General features: G+C 40.8%; 1 long non-coding RNA gene across 1 annotated transcript in view; it reads left to right on the top strand.

The window, feature by feature from the left end:
* Window positions 1-15,891, top strand: part of LOC143157763 (uncharacterized) — a 104,105-nt gene that overhangs the window by 64,114 nt on the left and 24,100 nt on the right. The window lies entirely within an intron of this gene.

Raw genomic sequence — 15,891 nt, 5'->3', positions numbered from 1 at the left:
AACATTGATTCATAGTCCAAGAAGAAACTTATGAGAAAGTACATGGTAGGAGATAAGGAGAAAATGTATTTATCAAAAGCAAAATGCAGCAATTCTTACCTAGTAACACAGTCTGTTCTGAAGATTGCCGCATATATGAGATATATAAAGGAATGTATGTGAGATCTATAAAGGGATGTATATGAGATACATTTCCTTCCAGAAAAAGGAAAACATCGTTCCTAGTGCTAACAAGGGAGAGCAACTGTAAAATTCAAGTGGAGGTCATTTACATAGGAATTGGTAGACTGGTTCAACCAAGTGATCTAATACCCAGACAGGAGACAAAATCCAGTGCAAGAATGAGGTGAAAGAAAGGTCATAGTGAGTACTTATAGAATAACCTGTCCAAAGGCAAGTTTCCTTTTAATCAGTATCATTGATTAAGTCTCAAAGGCGCAAAGGTTTTGATTCCTTTGCATAATGGGCCTTTCTATTTTAACTGTGCACGTGGTCATTGTCAGTGTAAATGCAATAACCGTTCTGTTAGGCTGTTATCCTCAGTGATACTCAGCAGCAATAGTTATATCGTTACTTCTGTGCTTTCTGCTCATCAGTTTTGTAAGTGTTTTTTCCTGCTTCTCACATTCTGAGAAAGGACAAGAAGGTATGCTGAGTTCATTGTCTGTATTGCATGCATTGTTTAGCATAATATTATCATGTCTGCTCTCACTAATTTCAGAGGAAGGACTCTAAAAATCGTCACTGACTATTTCTGAACTTTTCCTTGAAACTTCTTGGTTTTATCTGGAAGTGAACTCTTTTTATGTGGACATGAACTCTTTCACATTTTTCTTGAGAAACAGCTATGTTTACTTTCAGGTCTTCTGTGCTGTGAAGTAATTCACAGGTACTGGAGAGTGGTCATAGAATATCCATTTTTAAGTGTGACTACTCAAATGGTAAAATTTGACAGTGTCATAAGTACCACAGCTACTTTGCAGAGAAGTTGACCTGCATGTTTGGCCAGTTTTAAAAGCAAAAACTACTAGTGAGCTATATAGCCAAGAATTTAGCCTCTGGAATGGGCAGCTGCTAGATTTAACTCTTTGCTGTAGCTGCTGTCAGAGACAGAACAGGAAGAGAAAAGGGCACTAAGGCACAGCCTGCCAAACTAATGACAGACAGCAGCAGCACAAATGAAGAAAAATATATCTGAGTTCTGGGTAAAAACCAAGAATTACCAGTGGTTTACCCTACATAGCAGACTGTGCAAATGGAAGGAGTGCAAATGTTAATAGAATATGTGATGAAGCATTTAATAAAGATGTCAATCCTTTTAAAAAATGAAATCTCTATCTGATGCTTGTTTACACATCCTCCTCTATTTTTTATTTGCATTCCTTTTCATAGTGACAGTATTGTTTTATCTCACCAAAACATACAGCTTACTTAAAATATATTATTATTATCCCAAGACAGATAGATGCAAACATTAAATGACAGCACAAACACATTATGGGACCATTATTTCCCTTCTTTGGCTTAATTTCTTCTGTATTTTCCATTTAGTTTATGCACAATAGGAATCATTTTAATATCTTAAACATTTTATTGTTTGCATGAGGCATCAACCAAAATATTCTGCACAAAGGGCATCAAAACTCTCCACTGAGGATCAACGTTTCATTGGAGGCATCTACTCAATATCTGCATCCCACACGTGCTATTCTGAGGGTCTTCTGAACCAACTAGTATTTATCATTAGTGCACATCTACCCAAGCCCCATCAGTTTTGCTGTGCACTTTATGGTGACTGCTACAGAACATGGTCTGCCTACATGAAGGAAATTCAGTCTAAGAGACTAAATGAATTTGAGCAGATAGGAAGACAGAAGCTAGCCCAAAGGAGCAAAGCTTACTGTCCATCTTTTCTGATACCCAGGGATAACAGCTAGTAAAGTAAGAAAACCTTAGTGCTTTTGCAGTTCAGAAAAAGTGGTGAATCTGTGAAAGGCAAAATAAAAGGTGAAAAATTTATTTCTGGATTTCCCAAGCAGAACAGCAGTAGCATATGCATAAGTTACAAAGAATAAAACTGCAGAAGTTTTACAGATAGGTATGGAAGCTTCATTCTTCTTAGAAGACTTCCTCTGCGGATGTAAGGAGTATTCTCATCACCTAACTTTAGAAAGAGATCCTGGCATCCTTAAAGGAATTATTAAGATAAAATGGAATGAATCATCCTCTGAAGATACCTGTCTATCTCCACAGACTATACAAGGAACCCAGACAGCTAGCTTATGCTTGGTCTAACTTAATTGCTAAAGTTGGGTGAGACACATTTACCTTCTTAATTCTCTTCCAAAAGAATTCAGCTCATTTTCAGTTTGAATCACTTTCACACCCCTTTTTATTTGGAGAGAATCTGACCCACCTCTCTGAACATCAATGATCTTTTTAAACATAATTGACTGTCATCTTCTTATTTGTAACTGACATCTTATGAATTTTAAAAAACAGACATTCTCCCTAGCCTAATTAGTTTGAATAGCTTACTTAATTTCACTACAGCATCCCCCTAGCAACCTACTCTAGCCCTGCCAGGCATGCTGGATTATCAAAGAATATGTGTTTTCTTCAGAGAAAATTGTCACGACTTGTGCTACTCTAAGTTTTCCCCCAAACAACGTCTGTCTTTCAAATCATTCTGCAAAATTGTCTCACAACCCTTTAACTGTGTCCATCAATAGCTACATTGCCCATACATCAACTGTTGCTATGCAAATAGATAGCATGGATTTAGGTAAGAATTAGCTATAGTTAAGCCAGAGAGTCAAGAAAGACCAACTCTAATGTATCTAAGTGTGATCATAATTAACATACCCTGGTATGCCTTTTGGAGACTTTTTTTATATTTCCATAGCATGCTCAATCAGTCTAACATCATGAAAAAGCATTTCACAGCAATTCAGGATGGCACTTTTCCAAAAAACCTTAGGTGTGCCTGTATTTCTCATTTGGTGCCCTGGAAGCGCTGGGTTTAGGTGTGACTTTGCCTTATGTCCATACTCAGTCTTGTGGCATGCGGTTTCCCTTGTGGTGTAACCACAGATGAACTCATGCACGGAGGTACCATCAAGGGCTTCCCATCTGCAATGGGAATGCAACCCCCTGTAAACAGTTACCTTTCTCTGAGGACTGGAAAGAACTTTACTGCTGGCAAAGATATGTCCACTATGCAGTGCCAGACCATAATGCATCACAGCAAACTGAAGCCCTTCCCTCCCATCCCTGTGCCACACCAGTCTGTGACGTAGACACACACACTGTGTTTGGGATCAAGTGAAATAGAGCAGAAGAACAACATCTATGCCTAGAATCAAAAACTGGAAATGGAAAACATACTTACTCCAAAGTTTTGGAATCTTTTATAAATATCTTCCTCCTTGCTTTTCCTTGTAATTTAAAAAATAATGAACCATAATTAAAAATGAGAAATGAAAGTGAGGAACAGCCTCAACTCAGCTGACATTTCATTTTAACATTTACTGGAGGCATTCTACTTCTGTTAAGAAAAGAAAATGAAGAAAAAATTAATTGTATTAAGTATTTCTTTAAGAACACCCTTCCACAATGGATGTTTTCTATGTCAAAGATGATTCCTCAAGTCATAAAAACTGGTATTCTACCTTTGTCTTCCTTTGCCTAACATTAACAAGAAATAAAAGCATGCCTCCTTTCTAGACTGACTCGTTAAGACAGGGAGAGCCTTGAGGTATTGCCCCATCGAGGATTCACCACCAGACAGGTGGCACGTGTTATACTCACGCTTGTTCTGGAGGCTGTGCTTTGGGCTACTGCAGACAGGCACTGATTTCAGTGGGAAAAGGTACTGGTGAGACAGGCTTAGCAGCTGATCCCAGTTTGTCATACAAGACTCTAAAGGAAACCTTTATATGCTGAGGAAATAATAAGCTTACGGTTAGTTTGAGGAAAGGTTACAATGTTCTAATTACATTCATGTTTTATTTTAATAATGGTTTCTTCTCAAAACACAAATTTATAAACAAGTTTCATTATCCCCTAATGCTTCACTCCCACAACAATCTCAATTCCCAATTATTGTTCTCTGTGATACCAGGATAAAAAAGGGGCATTTGTAGAGTGTGAAACACCTTGAAATATACAGTTCCAACAGATTTCTCTCAGGCTGACTATTTAATAATATGGAAAAGCACTGTATTAACAACTTCCTCTGAAATTGACCAAATCAGAGCTGTTTAATTCCTTCAGGAAAATGTAAAAAAAAAATGTTGCCCTAAAATGTTTATTTCACTCCCTCTAATGCATTTTCCAGTCTTTATCTTGCATCAGATTATATCAATTAATCTTTTGGGGTATATCTAACCCTATACTATTGAATGGCATCACATCCAAGGGCATGCCAGTTCAAAGTCAGGCTATTGAACTATGTCAAGTGGAGGGTAGTTTAATCTTTAGCAAAAATTAAGTAAATCTACTTGTGTTTGTTGCTGAGCACGGGTACTGACGCAGCTAATTACTGCAGAGAAAGTAACATCCCATGAATCCAAACCCTCACCTCAATAAAATGAGATAGTAGAGGCATAATCTGGGCCTTTTTAATACAAGGCTTTACTGAACCTTTCCACTGTGTCAGTTCCTTTTCTCAATAGTCCTAAATTGGATGAATGGGAACCGCTTAACAAAACTCAGGAAAACTTACCATAAAGAACAATCCTACAAGGACTGAATAAGTCATTCCAATAGGTCTAATAGTTTTCCAGGCTTCTGTAACAGAATCAGATTCCATTTGGCAATTCAAGCTCCTAAATCCATTTGTTTATGTTCCAGTAAGCATCACTGGGAATAACACAAATGGCTTCGATTTTGCAGGCAAAACCAAATGCTGTTCTGACCAAGCCCACTCACCAAAGCTGAAGCAGGTGATGTATTTTTTACTTTGGAAAGCCACAAACCTTCCCTTTGCAAAGGTATAAAACTCCCTAACACATTGAAATGTGAGCCTTAGACTTTCAATTATCTGTCAGAGGATGTAAATGGAAGGGGTTTTTAAACTGCTTAGAGTCCTGGAAGAGGTAAATTAATAGACAGAAAGCAGAAGCAATTTCTTACAGTTTTTTTTTACTATACACACACCCACACAGAAGATACGATATAAAAGTAAAACACCTGTCATAAAGGGAAATTATGCAGCACTTTGCAAACTCTATCCTATTTCTACAGTCCTCCAGTGGCAAATCTAAATCCCAAGAAACCCTAAAATCAATAAGAATCACTGTATCAACTGTTAAAATGTAACTCTGTAATACTTGGGGAAGAACAATGGGGCATTCTGAAGTTTATCAGCTTTCTTCACAACCATGGGAAGACAATGTGAGGAGGAAAACATAACTGAATGTACAGGTTTTTCCAAGAGTGGATGCAGAGATATTTTTCACTGTGGGTTTTGAAGTTAATTCTAGCAAGCATACCAAAAACCATTCCAATACCAACAATAACCCCCAAATGTTTGTGATGTTCCTAACACCATGCTGGTTGTCAATTAGATGATTCATTTTGTAATGCAGTTGTTATCTCGGGAATCACCAACGACACTTCTTGTCATGGTTTAACCCCAGCCAGTAACTGAGCACCACACAGCCGCTTGCTCACTTCCCCACTGCCGGTGCAATGGGGGAGAGAATGGGAAGAGTAAAAGTGAGAAAACTCGTGGGCTGAGATAAGAACAGTTTAATAATTGAAATAAAATAAAATATATTAATAATAATAATAATAGAATATACAAAGCAAGTGATGCACAATGCAATTGCTCACCACCTGCTGACTGATGCCCAGCCAGTCCCCGAGCAGCAGCCCCCCGGCCAGCTTTCCCCAGTTTATGTACTGAGCATGACGTCCCATGGTATGGAATGTCCCTTTGGCCAGTTTGGGTCAGCTGTCCTGGCTGTGCCCCCTCCCAGCCACCCATGCACCTGCAGCCCTCTCGGTTGGTAGAGCATGGGAAGCTGAAAAGTCCTTGGCTAGTGTAAGCACTACTTAGCAACAGCTAAAACATCGGTGCGTTATCAACATTGTTCTCACCCTAAATCCAAAACACAGCACTGTACCAGCTCCTAGGAAGGAAATTAACTCTATCCCAGCCGAAACCAGGACATTTATTCCAGTCATTTGATTTAGTTTGGTGGATAGTTTTTACAGTACAAATCAAACCCAAACCTTTCTGCCATGAGACCAATAATACAAAGATATCACAGATATCAATTCCACGAGCTAGCTTTCGGATTTAAACAGATTATTTTCAATTTATATTAAATATTTTTAATTTTATTGTCATTCTCCTAGCAAACTAGAAGGAGTGGAAGCAGAGCTAAACTGGAGCAGCTGCATTTAAATTTTCCTTCAATTATTGCAGAACATAATTAACATCCAGAGTTTTAAGTCAGACTTCCCCTTCTGTTCTCAGGAGGGTCTGATGCATGATAGCCTTTCTACAAATGTCATTTCTACCTAAGAACATTCTGAAGTAAATGAAATTTTCAGTCATTACGCTTCATAATGAAAAATTTTTTCTCCTTAAAAAGAAAAAACACTGCAATAGGTTGATGAAGATGGCAGTATTTTCAATCTCATGTTAAACATTTTCATATTCAAACAACGGTGAACAATCCAAAGTGCTGAGAATGATTTTGCATGTGAAAAACCGTGTTTAACTGAAACTTAGTTTTCCATGCAAGAGGTAATATTCAATTAGCCTTTGTTGCCTTGCAAAGCAAGAATGATGGCTTTCCTGCCATCCTTCCAGGTACTGTGATACAACTTTTGCCTTTTTAGTTGCTGAACCAGATTTAGGCTTAGCTTGATAGACTAAACCTTGAGGTAGTTTACACAGACATTGCTTTATGTCCTTCAACCAGTCTTAGTATAGTGAAGTCATTATTCTTCTGATCATTAATTATCTTTCTAGATTTTCCTATGTAGGAGGGACACGTGCTAGAAAGTAAGCTAAAACTGTACCGCAAGGGGATTTTCCGAATGGGATCTGGACAGTAGACCCCAAATCTCACTAGCTTTCAGACATCTGCAATAGTTACCAAGCATTCAACAGTGCCTAATGAAATCACTTTGGAGCTGGGACTTCAACGAATTTTTCAGATACCTAATGGAGACTAATGTTAATTTGCGGAAAAAAAATCTAAAAAGATTAAGGGATTGAAGCATCCAAATCCCATCAGAATTTGAAGTGATTTGGGTGTCAAAATTACAACATATTTTTCTAAAATTTTCAAGCTAAATATAAGTTTATATTTTTTGGAAGATTGTCAGATGTCTTTGTTCATGTTATAAAAGGAAGTCAAGTTTATATATGTGTTTTTAATGCTTCAATATTGAAACATCTTACTGCAGAAGGCTTTCCTCTGATACTTGAAGGCAGTATTAGGATTATGTGGGCTCTATCACAAGTGCACATTCTAATGGATGGGAGGACACCTTGCCTTGTATTATCTCTTAGGTCATTATTCTCAGCTTTTACCTCCAGTGGTGCTTATACAAGACTTTCTCTCCTAAATCACCTCAGCACATCAACTTCTTGATCGGCTGCTCTCTGGTTCTCCAGTGAGAAATCACTTTGTACCCCAGGAGTCTGACTCTGTTCAGAGAACTGCTGCAAATTTGGCACATGTACCTGCTTTCTGACGGGATAAATAATTCAGTAGAATATTCCCTGCATTATGCATTCAAGAGAGTTCAAGTCATATATATTATTCATTGAGTGCTATTTAACCAGCTCTATCATTGACTAACTTACACTCTGTCACTTACCTTAACATTCATTTCAGCACTTAATTTATCCCTTAACAGTTATCTCATAATTATATTAATGAAGGGTGTTATATAAAGTAATGATTGCAATATTTTGCATTTCTATTGATCCCTCCACCATCAATCTATCTTAAAATGTTCTTCTACACTTTTTGAGGCCATGCAGTGGTCCTTAAAAGTCCACAAAGGACATCAAAGCAATCAACATTTTCAACATAGAGAAAATGCCTGGAAAATTATTATTTCAGATAAGCAAAATCTATTTACAAAATTAGATTTAAAAATTACAGGAAAAGTGATATTGAAAAGGGCATCAATTTAATTTCATTATCTGAATTCTTATACCTCATTTTGAGATGTTATTTTTCATGTTGTAATAGCCTAAGTGAAAAGAGAGGGGGAAAAAAAAAAAAACTGTGTTAAATAATGTGAAAATAAAAAAAAAAAGGTTAAGTTTAGTGGGTTTTTCACATGAAACCTCATGAAGATAAGACAATCTTTTCTAAAAGTAACTGTTTACCAGATCACTACCAAAAAGTTTGCAAAGGAAAGAACACAGAATATTTAATCCTATTAACATTTGAGAAACCTTTTTCATAAGATAATGTAAGACAGTCATCTTGAAAGGTCAAATTTTAACTGCATTCATCACTCACTGATATTTTCAATAACACAATCTTTTGCCAAGAATAGACATGTGGTACCTGTGGGCTGATAGAGGCTTTTTCATGGCAACTACTGCCTTAGTCTTAATCAGAAGTCAGACAAGAGTCTCCAGATCTCACCCAAGCACAACTGAATTTTTGCTACCGTGTCTTAGACCATGACTCTGTCCCATTAGTAGCACAACACTCTCAGTGGCACTTAGCAATTTTCAATATGGAAAAGTGTCCTCCACCTAATCACTAGACTCAGGTCTTTGGCAATTAGCTGTTCTGCATCAATGAACTGACAAAATCTCCTGGGGGACAATTCTTGCCATCTGATGACAGACTTTTCAAGCTGGAGGGATGAGTTACTCACTGAAGACGTCTCTCTCTCCCACAGACTACAGAGAAACCTTAGGTTGACAGCTTAAGAGATGCTTATTTTTAATTATCCATCCATGAAAAGGACTGTGTAGCAAACATTCAGCTCTTCTGAAGTTCTGCCCAAGTGGCTTTATGGCTGCAGGAAACCTCTCATCTTATGTAAGAAGCAAAGATTTCCTTTCAAAATTCTTATTTTACTGATGTTCAAGATAGTTATTTAAATCATATATAGTAAATTAACTCATGGTGGAAAACATTAGTCTGACCACTAAATTTCAGTTTATAAAATTAACAACATTTTAGCAATTAGTCAGTTTATACAAGCACTGAAACTTTGGTCGGGTCAAAACCTCCCTGACATAGTCTAGTGGTTCAGTTTTTAATGCAAATGTGGTTACCAATGCCAAATCAGCCCATCAGTACTAGTCAATGCATGATGCATGATGCAGGTTACACAAATCAATATCGAGAACAGAGAAACCAACATTGTGACCCACAACTATTAACAGATATAAGTTCCTTAATACACTCTGGTTAATCTGTTATTATCTCAAACCCTTCGTGCCCCACGTTGGGTGCCAAAAAGGACTGTCGTGGTTTAATTTCAGTCAGCAATTAAGCACCACGCAGCCGCTCGCTCACTCCCCCCCACCCGGTGGGATGGGGGAGAGAATTGGAAGAGCACAAGTTAGAAAAACTCGTGGGTTGAGATAAAAACAGTTTAATAACTGAAATAAAATGATAATAATAATATGATAATAATAATAATACACAAAGCGAGTGATGCACAGTACAATTGCTCACCACCCGCCGACCGATGCCCAGCCAGTCCCCGAGCAGCGGCCCCCCCGACCAGCTTTCCCCTGTTTATGTACTGAGCATGACGTCCCATGGTATGGAATGTCCCTTTGGCCAGTTTGGCTGTGCCCCCTCCCAGCTTCTTGGGCACCTCCAGCCTTCTCAGTCAGTAGAGAACTAAAAAGTCCTTGGCTAGTGTAAGCATTACCCAGCAACACCTAAAACATCGGTGTGTTATCAACTTTGTTCTCATCCTAAATCCAAAACACTGTACCAGCTACTAGAAAGGAAATTAACTCTATCCCTGCCAAAAACAGGACAGCCCCACTGACATAGTCAGTGTGTAGAAATATAAGAATAAGACTCAGTTTACTTGCTTAAATATAGATATCTAATATCACTTGGGTGTCAGGACATCATGACTGGGCTGACCCAGGTGAATGCTTCCAGATGCTGTGGCCACATGTGGATGTCGGAAATTCCAGGATATCTCAGATCTCACAAGACACCTCTCTGTGGACAACTGAGCCTCTACACAGTAACTTCTTCCACTTATTTTAGATACCCACTTTCAAAGCTAGTCCCACCTCTTCCCATTGCTCTGAGGGAGCCTCATTGGTCAGTTGGGACTAAATGGCTAAAGTTAGGTGAGAAAAGCCCTACCCAAAGTGATACAGAACAGGGGGATCTTTCAGTGCAATCTTAAGGCGTATATCATCATTAAACAAATAGAAGAAATTATAGGGATAGAATACATTTATCTTTTGTTATGAATTAAAACTATTAATATTTATGCATGTGAATCATCATGTGTTGTAAATATGTAGGTAATACAGTTTAAGCTTGACCTACAAGGACAGTATTTCAAGAACAACCTTTCCACAATGTTGATGTTTGGATTAAAAAAAATCACTGAAAAACAAACACCTCACTGAAGAGTCCTTCCTCATTTCAGATTAGGTGTAAGTTACTGTAGTCTTCCTCATACCTTGGTTCACTCCCTACAAATATCCATGCAATTAAGATTACTTGGCATGAACGTGAGCAGGAATTTCAAGTTTCCACAGTTAAAATCTGTTCTTATGCACAGAATTAGTCCAGTGATTTCTGGAAAGTGAAGATATGCTATGTAGGTGAAACTGAGATCTAAATGCTGCAAAGTGGCATCCATTTGAACTCAGAGGTAGGTCTGAAAGGCAAATCTCTGATTATGTTTATCAATTTAACAACCAGCCAGTAATTCAGCCAGTGAGGCAGAAAGGAGCCAAGCACAAGTAACATCCTAGATCTCAGTTAGGGATTCAAGCCTCTCCAAAGTTTTCCAGCATTTCAGATTTGGAGGATGAAGTAGTTTCTCTCCTGCTAAAGGAAAAATAACATGATCTGTTAAAAAAAAAAAAAAAAAAAGGAAAAGAAAATTATTAGCAAAACTCCAACAAGGGCCTTAGCAACACAAATCCAGCATCAAAGCTATAGACATGTTTGATGCTAGTGGCTTATCTTTCACAATAATTTATTAATTTTGAATGCTGTGCATGTTATACAATGATCTGTTCTGTGGGGAAGCTATCAAAGCTCAGACAAAGCGATTAAAGAAAGCCTTTAATGTAAATGAGCATGAAGGGTGCAGTATTTCTCTTAATTTTTATGTCTGGTTTTCCAGTTCACAATGACATTAATGTAAAGGACCCTTTAAGAGCACAAAAGATGTATTTTCTTTAGGTTGCCTCCTACAGCAAGTTCCTGTTGTACCATTTATAAAAGCTCATCTTCAAAGGAAAAGAAAAGAGGTTATTTTTACAGGAAACTGACTTCATGCTTCTTTAAAGCTCAAGTCTGAATAATGTGATGTATTTCCTCTAGTGTTGCATGTGTCAAACTACTTCATTTTTTGTCAAGTTTTCAGGAGATCCATTATTGTCATTACTTAATAAATCTATTCTTGCAATTATTGGATTCAACAGGAATTTTCTTCTGACCTTGCTAGGAAAGACGGAAATTACTGAAAAACCAGGGAATTTTATTCTGAACTAAATCACTCTTCCACCACAGAAGGCTTACACTAATTAATATATTAGTGTAAAAAGTTCTGCTTTCAAAAAAAAAAGGTGCCATTTCCCAGCCAAAAGAAGAAGTAATTTCCTTGGGAAAAAACCTCAACTTTATTTTTTAACATATATTGCTTAAAATAAGTAAAATACCTATTTAAGGGCATTGTTTGATACTGCAAGATACCAAATATACATTAAATCTTACAGAGGTTGTAGTTGTTATGATTACTGAGGACTGCAAAGGATCTAACTCAGTCTAACATGTTATTATGTGGCTTGCTTCTAGACTGCTAAATCTGCAGGAAGGAAAAACACAATTACTTTCAGTTCAAAAGGTGTCTTGTAAATCCACACTGGTGCTTTCTTTTCCCTCCTGGAGCTTCCTTTTGGCTCTAATGGTACAATTAAGCACCTAAGTTAAGAAGTTACAAGTTCTCTTCTGAAATGGCTCATGAAAAATAAATACAAATTTTAGTTTTCCCACTGAATATTTTTGATCTTTTCCTCTGCTTTAAACTCAGCTTGATTTAGTTTTCTGATATGTGCAATGGCATACAGCACCGCTGTGAGCTCTCTCCAGACCTGCACTGCAGTATGCTCGTGTTGTGTGAGAGCTGAGAGGCATGCTGAACACGGGCGGACTCTGCCTATAAAAATCTTATGACAAAATGATTCATCATTTCCTTTGTGCTTCTCCTTTTATTTTTGACGAGGGTGAATGAACTAGTGCCTGTCAATAAGGAATCCAAAATCACTTCCATATCTCTCTGTGCTTTTCCTGTTCATGTCTAACTTCTAGTCCTGCTTGCCAGGTTTAGTGTAAAGTGAATTTTTGATCATGTTAATATGTTCCAGTATTACAGCATTTTAGACTGAAGATACCCACTTTACAATATCGATGAATAAACCTTACTGTAATTTTTAACAGCATTAATGTTTTTCACTATGCGTAAACATGTTTGAAAGGAAGATGAAACCTAGGAAGTGAGGACATTTGGGTCTCACTTCTGGATCTGTTACTGCAGTGACCTTTCCATACACAGTCTCCTCATTTTTTGCCTTACAAAGAAGCATAACAGTCCAGACGTCCTCTGTAAAGACCCATGATAACTGTAAACAATAATCACTATATACATGTTAGATATCACACCTACATTCTAGACTTTTTGGCTAAAACTAAAAGATAAAAATAAACTAAAAAAACCTTCTCCTCACATCCCCTCCCTTCCAGGCTCAACTTGCCTCCTAACTCTTCTACCTCTTTCTCCCTGAGCAGCTCAGGGGGACAGGGAATGGGGGTTGTGGTCAGTCCATAACACTTCGCCTCTGCTGCTCCTTCCTGTTCACGCTGTTCCCCTGTTCTATCATTGGGTGCCTCCCACGGGATACAATCCTTTGCAACCTTCTCCAATGTGGGTGCTTCCCATAGGCTGCGGTTCTTCAAGAACTGCTCCAGCATGGATCCTTTCCATGGGGTACAGTCCATCAGGAACAGACTGCTCCAGCGTGGGTCCCCAAAGGGGCACAGGTCCTGCCAGAAAACCTGCTCCTGCATGGGCTCCTCTCCACAGGCCACAGCTCCTGCCAGGAGCCTGCTCCAGTGCAGACTCTCCACAGGCTGCAGCTTCCTTCAGGGCTTATTCACCTGCTCGGCGTGGGGTCCTCCACGGGCTGCAGTGTGGATACCTGCTGCAGCGTGGTCCTCCATAGGAGGATCTGGCTGGAACTGGCTCTGCCCAACATAGGGGCATCCCCTGGTGTCTTCTCACAGAGGCCACCCCTACAGCCCCTGCCCCCGCTACTAAAATCTTGCCATGTAAACCAAATACACAGGTTTACTGGGAATAGGCAAATTCTGGAGCAGCAACAGATGAAACCCTCAGAGTCTAGACTGATGCCTTAACACAAGCCCAGACTCTCTTTTTATATGCTCTGAATAGGTCCTATGTGGATGGGACCAAAAGAGTCCAATTTATGCTGTGCTTTTGTTGTAGTTTAACCCCAGCTGGCAACTACGCACCACACAGCCACTTGCTCACTCCCCCATGGTGGGAAGTGGGAGAGAATCAGAAGGGTAAAAGTGAGAAAACTCGTAGGTTGAGATAAAAACAGTTTAACAGGTAAAGCAAAAGCTGCACACACAAGCAAAGCAAAACAAGGAATTAATTCACAACTTCCCATTGGCAGGCAGGTGTTCAGCCATCTCCAGGAAAGCAGGGCTCCATCACGCGTAACGGTTACTTGGGAGAAGGACTTGGGGGTACTGGTGAATGAAAAGCCAAGAATGACTTGCAGGGACTGGGGGATGACAAGCTGGACATGAGCCGGCAATGTGCGCTCACAGCCCAGAAGGCCAACCGTATCCTGGGCTGCATCCAAAGAAGCATGGCCAGCAGGTCGAGGGAGGTGATTCTGCCCCTCTACTCTGCTCTGGTGAGACCCCACCTGGAGTCCTGTGTCCAGCTCTGGAGCCCTCAGCCTAAGAAGGACGTAGAGGTGTTGGAGCGGGTCCAGAAGAGGGCCACGAAAATGATCAGGGGGATGGAACACCTCTCCTCTGAAGAAAGGCTGAGAGAGTTGGGGTTGTTCAGCCTAGAGAAGAGAAGGCTTTGGGGAGACCTTATTGCAGCCTCTCGGTACTTCAAGGGGGCTTATAAAAAAGATGGCGGCAAACTTTTTAGCAGGGCCTGTTGCAACAGGACAAGGGGGAATGGCTTTAAACTAAACAATTTAAACAATCTGGCCGCTGTCGTTAAAGACAACAAAAAAAGTTTTTACAAATATATTAATGACAAGAAGAGAGCCAAGGAGAATCTCCATCCTTTATTGGATGCAAGGGGGAACATTGTCACTGAGGATGAGGAAAAGGCTGAGGTACTCAATGCCTTCTTTGCCTCAGTCTTTAACAGGCAGACCAGTTATCCTCAGGGTACTCGGCCCCCCGAGCTGGAAGACGGGGACGGCGAGCAGGATGAACCCCCCGTAATCCAGGAGGAAGCAGTCAATGACCTGCTATGCCACCTGGACACTCACAAGTCTATGGGGCCGGATGGGATCCACCCGAGAGTGCTGAGGGAGCTGGCGGAGGTGCTCGCCAAGCCGCTCTCCATCATTTATCAGCAGTCCTGGTTAACGGGGGAGGTCCCGGAAGACTGGAGGCTTGCCAATGTGACGCCCATCCACAAGAAGGGCCGGAAGGAGGATCCGGGGAACTACAGGCCTGTCAGCCTGACCTCGGTGCCGGGGAAGATTATGGAGCGGCTCATCTTGAGGGCGCTCACAAGGCATGAGCGGGACAACCAGGGGATCCGGCCTAGCCAGCACGGGTTCATGAGAGGCAGGTCCTGCTTGACCAACCTGATCTCCTTCTATGACCAGGTGACCCGCCTAGTGGATGAGGGAAAGGCTGTGGATGTGGTCTACCTGGACTTCAGCAAGGCCTTTGACACTGTCTCCCACAGCATTCTCCTCGAGAAGCTGGCGGCTCACGGCTTAGACAGGTGGACTCTGCGCTGGGTCAAAAACTGGCTGGACGGCCGGGCCCAGAGAGTTGTGGTGAATGGAGTTACATCCAGTTGGCGGCCGGTCACGAGCGGTGTTCCCCAGGGCTCAGTACTGGGGCCGGTCTTGTTTAATATCTTTATTGATGATCTGGATGAGGGGATTGAGTGCACCCTCAGTAAGTTTGCAGACGACACCAAGTTGGGCGGGAGCGTTGACCTGCTCGAGGATAGGAAGGCTCTGCAGAGGGACCTGGACAGGCTGGATGGATGGGCCCAGGCCAACTGTATGAGGTTCAACAAGGCCAAGTGCCGGGTCCTGCACTTCGGCCACAACAACCCCATGCAGCGCTACAGGCTTGGGGAAGAGTGGCTGGAAAGCTGCCCAGCAGAGAAGGACCTGGGGGTGTTGGTCGACAGCCGGCTGAACATGAGCCGGCAGTGTGCCCAGGCGGCCAAGAAGGCCAATGGCATCCTGGCCTGTATCAGAAATAGTGTGGCCAGTAGGAGTAGGGAAGTGATTGTGCCCCTGTACTCGGCCCTGGTGAGGCCGCACCTCGAATACTGTGTTCAGTTTTGGGCCCCTCACTACAAGAAGGACGTTGAGGTGCTGGAGCGTGTCCAGAGAAGGGCAACGAGGCTGGTGAGGGGTCTGGAGCACAAGTC

The sequence above is a fragment of the Aptenodytes patagonicus genome, chromosome 3 (genome assembly GCF_965638725.1).
Source record: "Aptenodytes patagonicus chromosome 3, bAptPat1.pri.cur, whole genome shotgun sequence".
In the NCBI taxonomy this organism is placed as follows: Eukaryota; Metazoa; Chordata; class Aves; order Sphenisciformes; family Spheniscidae; genus Aptenodytes; species Aptenodytes patagonicus.
Note: the sequence above shows the minus strand (reverse complement) of the source record. Positions and strands in the feature narration are given on the sequence as shown.